The following is a 13,481-nucleotide window of genomic DNA, read 5'->3' on the forward strand; positions in this document are numbered from 1 at the left end:
AAGCCCGAACAAGAAATTGAAGCTAAAAAATTACACGCCCAAGCGGTGGTTCCCGAAGGCCCCGTAGAAATAATAGACATTAATCGATTCCAAAATATATTACCCGACTACCAAATTATATTAATCTCGGCGGACGATAATTTCGATAAAGTGTTTATTGGACCCTTCAAAGAAAAACAAATTTTCCTCTTAAAAATTAAAGACCACACCCACGTCGTACGATCTTATTCGGCCATGTTTGGAGCGCAATCTTTCTGTAAATTTTGTCTTACCCTGTTACATAATATCAAACAGAAAAAAAGTCACGACTGCGGACCCAATCTTAAATGTCGGCGCTGTCGTGGCCCAGAGTTCCACCCCAGTATAGAACAGGCTACCCGTTGTCATGACTGTAATCGGTATTTTGCCGGACCAAATTGTTTCTCCCAACACGTAGAACTAGGAATCTGTCAGGTTTTAAGGCGCTGTTTAAATTGCGGGAAAGACTATGAAGGCCATCATAATTGCGACAACAAATGCGCTTTTTGCAAAATTGAGCATCCCAAAAACGAGTGTCACGTCCGCCCATTAGAAATAAAATCAAATGAGAAACGACTATGCTATTTTGATTTTGAGACCATAACGACTGACACTGCAATTAGACCAATTTTAATCATTTCCGCGATGCAAGAAGCGCCATTTTCGACCAATTATGATTACCGAAAATTTCACGGCTTTGATTGCGTTCAAAATTTCCTAGATTATTTATTAGCATGCCAGGTGACAGTTAATGGTCGGAAAAGAGATACGCGGCCTCTCTTTGAAAACGTCATATTAATTAGCCATTTCGGGAGTGGTTTCGATACGTTGCTTATTCTTAACGGTCTATTAAAACGAAAGATTAAACCCGAGATAATTTATACCGGTTCCAAAGCCCTGGGTATGTTTCTCGCCCAATTTAAAATAGCCTTTATCGATAGTTTCATGTTCCTACCTACAGCCCTTCGAAATTTCTCGAAAACTTTTAAGATTGTCCAAAAGAAAGGTTATTTTTGTTATTCATTCGCTACGGAAAACAATTTAGATTATATCGGCGCCCTCCCCGAGAAAGAATATTTTGGTATCGACAAATTTACGGACGAGGAAATCGTAGAATTTAATCAATGGTACGATTCCCAACGTTACGTCGTTTTTGATCTAAATAAAGTTTTAACCGAATACGCGATCGATGACGTTAAACTTTTACAGAAAGGATTCGATAGTTTTAGAAATTTATTTTTAAAAACCGTTGATTTTGATTTGTTAGGGTCAAACGCCATAACGTTGCCGGGAGCCGTCACAAATTTATTCCTTAGTAGATTTGTCGAACCAAACACTATCGCGATTGTTCCGGGGACGGGTTATAGGAAACGGCATAGTGTCAAGGCCCTAAAATGGTTAGCTTATTTGGAAAAAAAACTCAACGTGAAATTTCAAACGGCGCGATCGCTAGGTGGCGAACATGTCATTTATCCCTATCGATTAGATGGTTATTGTTCCTCGCCCGAAATAATTGCCGAATTTTACGGCTGCCATTACCATAAATGCCCACTGCACACTGACCACCAGGCTTACGATAAACAGTTAAAAGATTATAATTTAAATATTTATCTCAAAACCCTCGACCGCGAAATTGTTTTAAAAAAGGAAAGGCCTAATGCACAGTTTATTAGTATATGGGAGCACGAGTATGATCAGTTAGTAGAAGACCCAGCAATTGCGAGTTTCTGCGATTCCCTACCCTTTACCAAACCGATAGGAGCGAGAGACGCCATTCGTGGGGGGAGGGTCGAAAACTTTGTAATTTACGCCGAAGCCACTCCCGATCGACCAATCAAAGTCGTGGATTTTAATAGTATGTACCCATCGGTCCAGATGAGTTCCTATAAATATCCAAAATCAAGCCCCGAAATTATAACTTGTAACTTTAATTTTTCCGTTAACGCTTACTTTGGTCTGATTAAAGCTACGGTGCTGCCACCTACCAATTTAAACCTCCCTATTCTCTCAGCTAAAATTAATAGTAAAATTTATTATACTCTCTGCTACAAATGTGCAGCTGAACAATGTTTCGAATGTACCCATACTGATCGAGAGCGTAGCATAACCGACGTGTGGACGACCCCTGAGTTTTATCTAGCGATAGAGTACGGTTACAAAATTATTACAATTCACGAAGTACATCATTACCGAGAGACATTCGATAAAGATTGTCCGCTATTCGATGACTATATTCGGCTTTTTTACAAAATCAAAGTTCAAAATTCGTCGTATCCAAAAGACATAATTACATTAGAACAAAAACTTAATTATTTACGAGACTTTAATGAAATTGACGGGTTAGATTTAAATTTAGACGATATAACCGATAATCCCGCTTTAAAAGCTATTGGCAAACTTAGTCTAAACAGTCTGTGGGGCAAAAATTCCATTAATTTAAATCGAGGCCAAAGTGTTTTTATTAATTCTTATAAGGAATTAGTCGAAATTTTGGCCGATAAAACCAAAGAATTAACGGATTTTAAACTACTAGACGATGATATAGCCTTAGTCACCACTCGTTTTCGGGAAGACTATGTTCCAACTTATCGGAAAGGGTCACCAACGATAGGCGCGTTTGTAGCCAGTTACGGCCGTATTAAATTATACAAATTAATGGCTCAAATTGGTTCTAATTTAAATTACGTCGATACTGATTCTGCTTTTCTTTATATGAGTAAAGATTTAAATATTCCGCTAGGGACTACCCTAGGTACATTGGCTGACCAGTATCCTAATGAAAATATAAAAGCCTTTGTTTCCTTGGGATGTAAAGCTTATTCAATTTTATTCGAATCTGGAAAGATTGTCACTAAACTTAAGGGCATAACATTGACTAAAAAAAATCAGTCAATTGTCAACTTTGAAGCTTTGAAGGACCTCGCTACACGCAACCAACAATTGAAATACAGCGTCGAAGTCCCATTTAACGTGAAACGTTTAAAAACGGGGCAGCTATTCCAAAAACCAGCTGAAAAACTCGTTGGATTTACGTCTAACAAGCGAATCTTCAAGAGCGACGGTACCAGTACTCCTTTTGGCTACAAAAATATCATTTAAAATTAATTGTATCTATAAAAATATGCATTGAGTTTTTCAATAAATTTGAATGTAAATAAAAATATTTTAATTGTATAAATTATTTGTGTTTTTTAATAAATTAAAATGTACCTATAAAAATTGATTCATTTCGAAAAATGGGGCCGCTGAATAGTGTCGAAAATGATTAGTTTCTCTTAAAAAGACCTTGATCAAAAGGCTGGGACAAGCTGGCGTGTAAAAAGCGAAAGTTGTTGCCGTTCTAGCTCTATACGTTAAACGAACGCTCTCCATCCGCCCTGTCTAAGCCAGCAGGATATCTCGGCGCTGGCGGTTTGGCGAGAGGGAAGACAGAGGGAGGCGTTACGCACGCGGTGAAGTTATTCAAAACACACATTCCTCATTCTACGGGAAAAAAACGTTTTTATTAAAATATCTCACAACCGTTATATAAACTCCAATACAATTAGAGCATTGGTTTTAACATCGGGGGGATTGTACTTAAATGTCCATGACATCCGGAGGAATAACAGCTCATGAAAAACGTGATCTGAATATCTCATTTCGGATTTTTATTCTTTTTATAAATAAAACTTAGTAGGTGTTTGATTGATTTAGTATACAAAATAGCCGATTATCAACTCGTACAACAAAAAGTAATACAAATCGTAGACCTAAACAGATTTAAAACTTTGTAAATATCTGATAACCGTAAACTACTTGAATTTGTTATAATATATTTTATTAATATTTCTGGTAGAATATGAACTTTCAAAAACCATTACTTAGAGCTATTTTTATAGTATCCCAAATAGATTGAATTCATATTTTATATCTCAAGTTTCAAAAACTTCAAAGCTAGATAGTAACCTGCCTTAAAGTTGAAAAACGTCACGTAATGTTCTATATCAACCATGTACTTTTAGAATGTATTTCCATTGCCATTAAAAATATTCAATGTGCTATTAAATTTCATTGGAATAATTTGAATACAGACACATCGAAAACCTAGATTAAAAAATTATGATAGATAGGTAGTCGTAAAACACAACGAATTTTTTTCTTATTCGCTTTTTATACTAAGAAACGTATTCTTTGCCGCAATATGTTTATGAAATCTACTAACAAAAAAGTCCTGAAAGATTAAGAAACTAGTATATTAAATAATAGCCAGGCTAAAACCCAAAGCGCCACCAAATCATGAAGCGGCTTTAACATTAAACAGGTATCAAACAAAAAAAAACTTGTGTTTAAGTTGTTGTATAACTACACATGATTTTCTGTGAAATGAACCTAAAGTTTAATTGCCAACAATATTAACTAAAATATCAAATCGATAGGCTGCTAATTGTTTGCATGTTTCGTTAAAAATTAACTCGATTAACTGAGTGTTATATTATAATCTAAATAAAATAGTTATTAAATGTCTGTGTAGTATTTCTGTTATGTAAATTTTTTAAAGAAGCTCTTATGTAAGAAAATAGTCTTTGGCCATTTATCTAGCTGTACTTTTTATTGTTCGTATAATATATAAGTTGATATACTATATAAAGTATGTCATAATTTAAAACTACATTACCCCCTCTCGGAATAAATTGCAACTCTATTTGAAATCTTAATATAATTGACAATATCGATTAATAATAATTCGCATTGAACCGTATAGGAGTGTAATATTATAATCTAAATAAAATAGTTATTAAATGTCTGTGTAGTATTTCTGTTATGTAAATTTTTTAAAGAAGCTCTTATGTAAGAAAATAGTCTTTGGCCATTTATCTAGCTGTACTTTTTATTGTTCGTATAATATATAAGTTGATATACTATATAAAGTATGTCATAATTTAAAACTACATTACCCCCTCTCGGAATAAATTGCAACTCTATTTGAAATCTTAATATAATTGACAATATCGATTAATAATAATTCGCATTGAACCGTATAGGAGTGAAAATCTCAATAACTGACCACAACACCTATAAGTTTAAAAAGATAACAAATCACCCTCTAAATAGCTCTGCATTTAGAAATTATGTTAATGCTATTAAAAGGATGAATCTCCTAGTGGTGAAAAATGGCAATTAAATACAATAAGGTTCTAAATATGGCTGCCACTTACGAAAATTAACGAACCGTACATGTTAAAGTCTATTAAACCGCTGCGGAAACATTACTCGCGCCGCTTGGTTAACACGGAATAATAATATACGATAGATTAGAGGATTTTTTAACGTTTATTGTGAGTGCGAACCGACCTTGTTATGTAAATATTTCGTATAGTGGCCACGTATTCATAAGTTCTTAATACTATTATGTATTCAATACGCGAACTTATAAATGCATTATATTTAGAAGAATCGTTAATGTTTCAATAGTAACATATCCAGATAATAACAAAAGTCTGGTACTTCAACCCGCGCTAATCCTAAGAGTAAATACTTAGTTTATTATATGATTAAAGACGATAGTTTCCTATCATTGTCCCATAACTAAAACATGTCCGATTGGTAAAACTAAAAGGTTATATGTTACGGATATACGTAAACTAATATTTTTGAAGGAAATGTACACGATGTGCGTAAAGACATTGTATACAATGAAACATTTATAAGGCCAGAGCTGCGGATGTTGTTAATAATACCAAGCTTATTCTTAATATAGGGACAACTTGTTTCAAACTGCGAGGTTAACGAATTTAACATTGAACTTAGTTTTCTAAGGCTTATTAAAAATATTATTCACGATGACCACGCTCGACAAGTAATACAAATTTTACCCCGTTATGTAAGATGCCATTAACGCATTGACTATGTTAAAAACTTGAAATATCCAAGATGGCCACTAAAAACTTTAACTCCCTAGTTAATTTCTTCACCCCAAAAATACCCTTGAATACACTGTGTAAGACAAAACGAATTATGTGCTTAAAGACAATGTTAGATTAATAACCTATAAAATCTTTAAAAGGGACCCCTATTAGGGGTGAGTTATATTTGAAAACATGTACCCGAATCCATATATACCAGCCTAGTGGCGAAAAATGGCAGCATTGCATGATTATAATAATTTAATTTATGGAAGACCCCTTTCAATAACCGTAAATCAGATGATCACGTGACGCGGCTTTTTGATCGAACTATCTAGGGAAAACGTGTTCTTGAAATATCTTTTGGCATTATGTAATTCCCCATTTTCAACACATGTTTACGTGAGATGACCCCAAAGACACTTCCTAACGGACGACAGGATATACTATCTTTACCACGTTATTAACGTATTGACTATGTTAAAAACTTGAAATATCCAATAAAAAACTAAACTCCCTAATTTCTTCACCCCAAAAATAACCTTGAATACCCAGTTTACATTTCATAAATTTTAGGCTTATTATTAACGATGGCCAGGCTACCTACAAACTTTACCCCCGCGGCCTTATTAAAGGTTAAATGACGGTAATATATAGTTTTTGATGCATTTACAATGTCATAATAATAATCAGCTAGGCCCAAGTCATCTACCGACTTTTAATGCGACGTTTTATGTTAATATATATAAAAATCCTTTAGGGACAACTTGTTTAAAAACAAGCTTGATCTAAAGTATATATGGCAAATTTCCTAAAAATAACAGACATGGACACCCTTTTCAATACGCCCTACAGAACCCGTTTAAATATGAATTGGCTGCCAAAACACGTGAATTTTACAAATTACTAAGAGTTCATATAACAACCTTTAAAACCAGCCTCCAAACTTTACCCCGTTCTGTTAAGTCATTTTTACCGCGCTTCCTTACGTTTAAACACAGCTTATAAAACTCTTTAATATTTACTACTTAAGACCACTTGTTGATTAACCCCAAAGACGTTACCTAACTGTTATAAACAAATATACTGATTTACCCGCCAAATGGCTAAGAGTTCAACCATATAACATCCACTAAAAGAGATCACTTGTTCGGGTCCATAATCCCAAAGACGTTTCCTAACCGTTGTCAGGTAATTAAACCATGCAAACGTTTATACTAGTAAATACAAACTTTACCCTCCTCCACTTGTTCATTTTCGCGCTTACATCATCATAAACGCATGTTAAATCCCCGCCAAAACTTTTTTAACAACCATATAGCTACCAGGTCAAATACCCTAACGGTTTATTTTAAAGGTACAAACTTTACCCGTTTCCCCGCCAAAATCATGTCAAACATGTAATAGACCTATAGAGTTTAACCACTTGTTGATCGACGCTTACACTTTCCCGCCAAAAATTAATATTCAAACATATAATATAACTACTTGATGATCCTAAACACATGTTACTATCTAACAGGTCAATGACCCCTAACGGTAAAACAATACCACGCTCGTTAATATTCACCCTTTTGACCTTGAACAGGTCGACTAACTAGGCTAATTAATTAACACCTGTGCTCGTTACGCACGAGTGCACGCGTGACACGCGCCCGAGGGGGGGGGCGGAATCGCGATTCCCCGCTTCATTCCCCCCCGTCGCGCAGCTGGGGACGCGTGGGGGAAAGCACGCTGCGCCCCCCTCGCGTATCCAGAAAGACGGCACTATACTACTCATCGGTCGGAGTAATTCATAACCCCGGAACAGTCGAATAAAACGTTTTAGGTTGAAAAAAATACACTTTTAGTTCGACAACAGGCGAAAATAAACCACATACTATAGTGAGTGTAAGGAGCTGTTGGCTTGCGTGGGATGAAGGGCTGCTCACCACTCTCCTGCGCATTGTAGCCCGGCCACCTGATTTAAAAACATTAAAAGTCGCTAGCTGGTGACGTGGGTATTAGCCTAGCTGATAATTATTATTATTACTATTCATGGTACAAAGGAATGCATTTATGTCTATATTTTATACAAACGTTTAAGCTAAATCCCTTTATACTCAACTGACTGCTTTCGGTTTTCCGTGTGTGGGCTTATCTGCTATTCCTATCGAATTTGTTAAATGTATGTATTTCCCACGTAATCATCTACGTATTTTACTGTTGCTTCCTTTCGAACGTTCGTGAAAGAGCTCGGAACATGACATACTTTACGTGGTTGTCGTGTCTTTCGCTATCTCTCTACACCAGTTATGTCTAGGCCGATGGTACCTCGATTGAAATGGACAACGTAATATCGTCGCCTTTCAGTGTTTAAACGGTTCTCAGCATGTTGCTGGTGACCCAAGAGATCAAGATTGCGCTGGACTACGGCCAACTCAGTCAGGACCAAATCAACGTCGGCTACCGGCACATCTTTCCCGGGCTAGCCGGCAACTACACCCTGAAAATCAGCTAGTCTAGGCTAATACCCAAGGCATTACCTTAGGCGACTTTTAATGAATTAAATTCAGGTGGCCGGGTTACAATGCGTACGAGGGTGGTGGCAAGCTCTTTATGCCACGTGAGCAAACAGCTCGCTACAACAGTGCTTCCACTTGGACGATTTCATTTCTCCCTCTGTCGGTTCTAATAAATCCCTTTTTATCCCTTTCACAATTATTTTAACTAAAACAATATTTATAATTTTTACGACTTATATAAAGAAAAAAATTTCTTAAAAATATTTTAAAATCTATGACACACTTCCGAATCCCAGTTAATTTCATTCTTGGATTCCAATAAAGGTAGAGGCGCGGTATTTGAAGTACTAGACCAAAATATTTCTAGCGGAAATTAGGAAAATTCCCAAAATCCTTAATTTACGAAAAATCCCTTAATTTTCGCTTTTTCCCTCTCTTTTAAAATAAAATCCTTTTTAGGTTGGAAAATCCCTAAAAAGGGATAAAATCCCTCAAAGTGGAAGCACTGCCCTACACTCACTATTACCGTCAACGCCCTATTTGTCGATACAAAGTTCACCGTTCTCAAAACATTCAAAGACGCGTTAACCTCAGTTTTCAAATCGGGCGAAATTTGGCGAATACGTATTGGAAGGGGCCGACCAGATTAACAAAGTTTGGAAGAGCACACTGACTGGAGAAATCACCATTTAAATTGGCGATTTGCCATCCAATGCGGCTATAGTCTTGGTCAACGCTGTTTATTTCAAGGGCACTGGATGACGCTAAACGAAAAATCTCTAAGCACGCCGTTTAAGAACGAGGGAGGTGGATCTCCGATAATTAAAGTAGGACATGACTTTTCCCAAAAAAGCGTACGGCTAGAAAAACACCTTCTAGTGGCGTGATCTATCGGTCACTTTTAATTAAACAGGAAGTATAGCCGTTTTAGATCAAACCACGTGACTCTTGTAGGGGGGGATTTTTATTTGAATTCCCGAGCACGTGTCGTGGTGTGGTTATTATGTAGGTCCATGTAAGTATATAATATTATAATATAATAAAAATTGGTACTCACATTTAATAACAAATATTATGTTCTTTTTAGAATGTTTAAGCTACAAACCTATCTGACTTTAGGAATAGAACCGCCTCCCCTTGTAATTTTATCAGGTAAATCAAATGTTACATTTAACCCTAACTTTCTAAGCAACCAAATTACTTTTAATTTCAGATTCAGATGTTGATGAAGTTGCAGATGCCAGCGAATTAACTTTTCAGTGGTATGTGTAATTAGTTTTTTTTTAGTTTTAGAGTGTGTAGTCAAGGTTTCTTTTAATTTATCAGTGAGAATACCCCACCGAAGAAAAAGAAGAAAATCAAAGGTAGAAGAGATCGCATTGTCAACCAAGAAAACTATGAAAGAATGTTTTCATGTGTTTTCAATTATGCAATTGGTGCAATAGAAACTACTTTAAATGAGATGGAACTGCCGGAGCCAAATGCAAGGGTCTTGAAATGGGCATTGCTACTTAACAATAGCGGAACTATCTCTACTTTGAAAGTTCTCTTAAGAGAAGCTTTAACTAATACCCCTGAAGAGAAATATGTTGCCGTCACAGAAGCAATGAAAGCAAATGAAAGCTTTATCAACACTATTTTGGACACTATGTCAAGTATTTCTGTAAGTTCATTTTATTCATGGAAATTATTGTTTATAGAGAACTTATTTTTTTCCCTCAATTTGTTTATACAAATAGGAACCTCAAATATCAAAGTTCCTAAAGACTAGAGCTGTAACTTTTTTGCTGTTGCATATTTTCGAAATGAGTCTAAAATATATCAATGAATCACCAAACAAACTTCTACCAAATGATGAAAAAGGTAACGAAGGTGCCCTTTTTTATGTTATAGGGACCCTATTAAGGTCACTTCAAAAGTCACCCATGGGGGCTTTAATTGTAAAAGAAATTACTTGTGATAAGAATGATGATGAATGTGTAGAAATTGCAATTAAAAAATTGGACTGTGATACAAGATCGTGGAGCCCTCCTATATCCAAAAAAGATTACTTATCATTTTTTTACTAACATTCACCGTATCAATAGCAATTCATTTTGTCAAGCAAAAAAACAGGAATTAGATCGAAAAGAAACTGTCAAAAGTGCAATACAAAAGGACACTGATATACAAACATTTTGGACCCAAGTTTGCGATTCGTGTAACATAGCAAATGAAGAGAGAAACAGGTTGTTGGCAAAAGTCATAAGCCAATTCATAAACACAGTAGCAAATGGCCATGTGAGACATGAAAAAGATGTTTTGAAAGAAGAGCAACGTTTGAAGAACAAGAAATCTAAGGCGAAAAAAGATTTGAGAAAACAACTAAGCGAAATATCCAACTGTATCCCATAAACCGATGATTCCAATTTAAAGTACAAATTTTTATTAAACGAATTTTCCTTTTATTTATAGATAGATTTCATTATTCTACTGACAATTTCTTCCAATTGCCCTAATTTTAATATTGCCTCGCTTGATAGCTGTTAATTTTGGACCATTGTTGCAAACCTGTTGGTATGTTGGATGCTGACTGGAACCACAAGCTTGTCGGTGTCTGCTAAATTCATTCTCTAATGGATCCTGGTTAAAGTTAGCAGACAAGACAAACTTAGCCCCCTTTGATAGTAAGAATGGTATTATCTCAACCATGCCCTTGGCTATAAAAAGAAAGGTTTTTTTAATTTCTTCAATTCTATTATTCTACTCTGTTTTAGGTAAAAGTTCTCACTCGTTTGTTTAAGCCCTGAAAGAGTTTCAAAACTGAGTAACATTTTCTTTCGCTCTTCATTCTTGTATGGTTCACCATTACTTTTCAGTCTTTGACTTACGTCATTTTCCCAATCACTTAAGTATTTTAAGAAGTCATCTTTTAGCCACTGTAAGAAATTCAAACACTCAGTCATTTATAATTAATTTCACATTCCGATTTGTAGATTTACCTTTAACCTATGGTCATTCGATGATTGGTATGGGTTCATCCACATATTTCGGTTCTGGTACCCTTCCTTGAGATTGCTGACATTCATGCAATCAAACCACCTGTTGAAAGTTCGTAGGAATAGAGTGGTTTCTGAAACTGCTTCCCCAAGTTCTTCTTCGATTGCATTCGCAACTGTTGCGCTGAGGACCTGAGTAGCCAGTTTAACTTTCATTTTAGCTTGTACTGCCGGAAACACGTGGTCATCTGTTAACTTGTAGGCTTTCCTTAAGGTAGCCCTACTCCGTTCATTGTTGTACAATGTAATGATAGTTTGCCAAACTAAATATTGACCATTTTTAAACATCCACCTAAAGCGACAACCATCGCGACTGTTAAGAAGGCAGTTTCGTGTTGTTTTTATCAAGTGAGGCGGGTCAAAAAGGAAGTATATATATCTTTCTTCGTCGAATGCGTGAACATTTTTACAACGATAGCAATTTTCTTCATCGCCGTGATTTTTTGTAAACACTTTCCTGTTAGTCGATGCCCCATCGCCAAGAACTGTTAAAATTCTGAAGCCTTTTACCTCTAAAAGTGCAATGCACCTCCAAACTAAATAATGGAGTTCATCACCTGACAAGGCGTTAGTAGGGAAATGGGCCAGGGAAAATTTTATATTGGTTGTACAGCCCCGTACCATGAATACTAGCGCATGAGTTGCAACTGGTGAATTTTTGTTTTCAAATAAATCTTTTTCGATTGCTGACAATCTATCAAAAGGATCACGGACATTGATATATCCAATCAAATCTCCGTTTTTTTACTATAGATTAAATCTTCCTTGATTTTCATCTCATCAATAACTAATGAGAAATATTTTTGATGGTCTTCGAGAGAACTAATATTGGTTTCTTCCGCCAGTTTATTAAACATATTTGGTTGAAAACTTGGTCTTTTACCTTCTTCACTCGTATGCCTTAACAAAGTTCTATAGTTGGGTAAATGCAGAATACCGGAAGATTCCAAAGATTTGTATAAACCTGGTGATTTGTGGTACATGAAAAGGCACCACTGTACCACAAGAGGGTGCCACCTCCTTTCCTTTTTACTATTGAGTTGGCTCATTTTTAACTGAGTACCAAGAAAAAGTTTTGGGAAATCAACTTGCTCGTTTAACCCTTTATCAAGAACGTCATTTAGCCATTCTTCCCCTTGCGGACTGACTGTTTCTCCAATCTTCATTATTAATTAAGGCAGCATGACTTGTGGCGAATGGCAATGGTAAACCAGCAAAAGTTAGCATTTGGAACAGTCTTTTCTTTGAAAATATTTTTGTACAATTCTTCTGGATTACCTTCACATACATGGAGGGAAGAAACTTTAGCAAAACATTTGTCGAAATCTTCTTGACACAATATTTTGTTTGTAAAATTTGGAAGTAAAGTGTGCTCTGTGACATTTTGATTAAGTATTTGTAAAGATAAATCTAGCTCTGACGTAATAGTAAATGAAATGGTCACTCCTCCGGTTTCATAGTTAATTTTACAAATTTTCAAACCCTTTTCAAATTCAGTAATTGCCCACTCTTTTGGAAGGTTGTGTGATTATAAATTTTTTTAATGAATTGAATGGAAACTTAGGAAATTTGTAGCTTTTGTGGGATTAGATTTTCCAACTGGCGTTTCAACAGTATTTACATTAACTTCAATGACAGGTTCTAGATCGGAGGCATTGCTTGAGTTTGATATTTCAAATTCCTCCTCTGGGTTACTTTGTACAGAATTTCTAAATAGAGATATATTTCCTGTTTTTTGCGCTTTTAAAACCGGTGTGATAGGAATAAATAATGATGTCATCATCGCAGAACGTTTTTTTGGAATTGGAGTAGATTCTGTAGTAATTTCATATGTGCCAGATGTAGATTCAGTTACCATTGAAGTAGATAGAGTTATCACAGTTCCAGAGTCGTTTGTCACGGTTGCAGAGTCGTTTGTCACGGTTGCAGAGTCGCTTGACACGGTTGCAGAGTCGCTTGACACGGTTGCAGAGTCGCTTGACACGGTTGCAGAGTCGCTTGACATGGTTGCAGAGTCGCTTGACACGGTTGCAGAG

This window comes from Leiobunum rupestre, chromosome 2 (assembly GCF_980474605.1).
Source record: "Leiobunum rupestre chromosome 2, qqLeiRupe1.1.hap1, whole genome shotgun sequence".
NCBI lineage: Eukaryota > Metazoa > Arthropoda > Arachnida > Opiliones > Sclerosomatidae > Leiobunum > Leiobunum rupestre.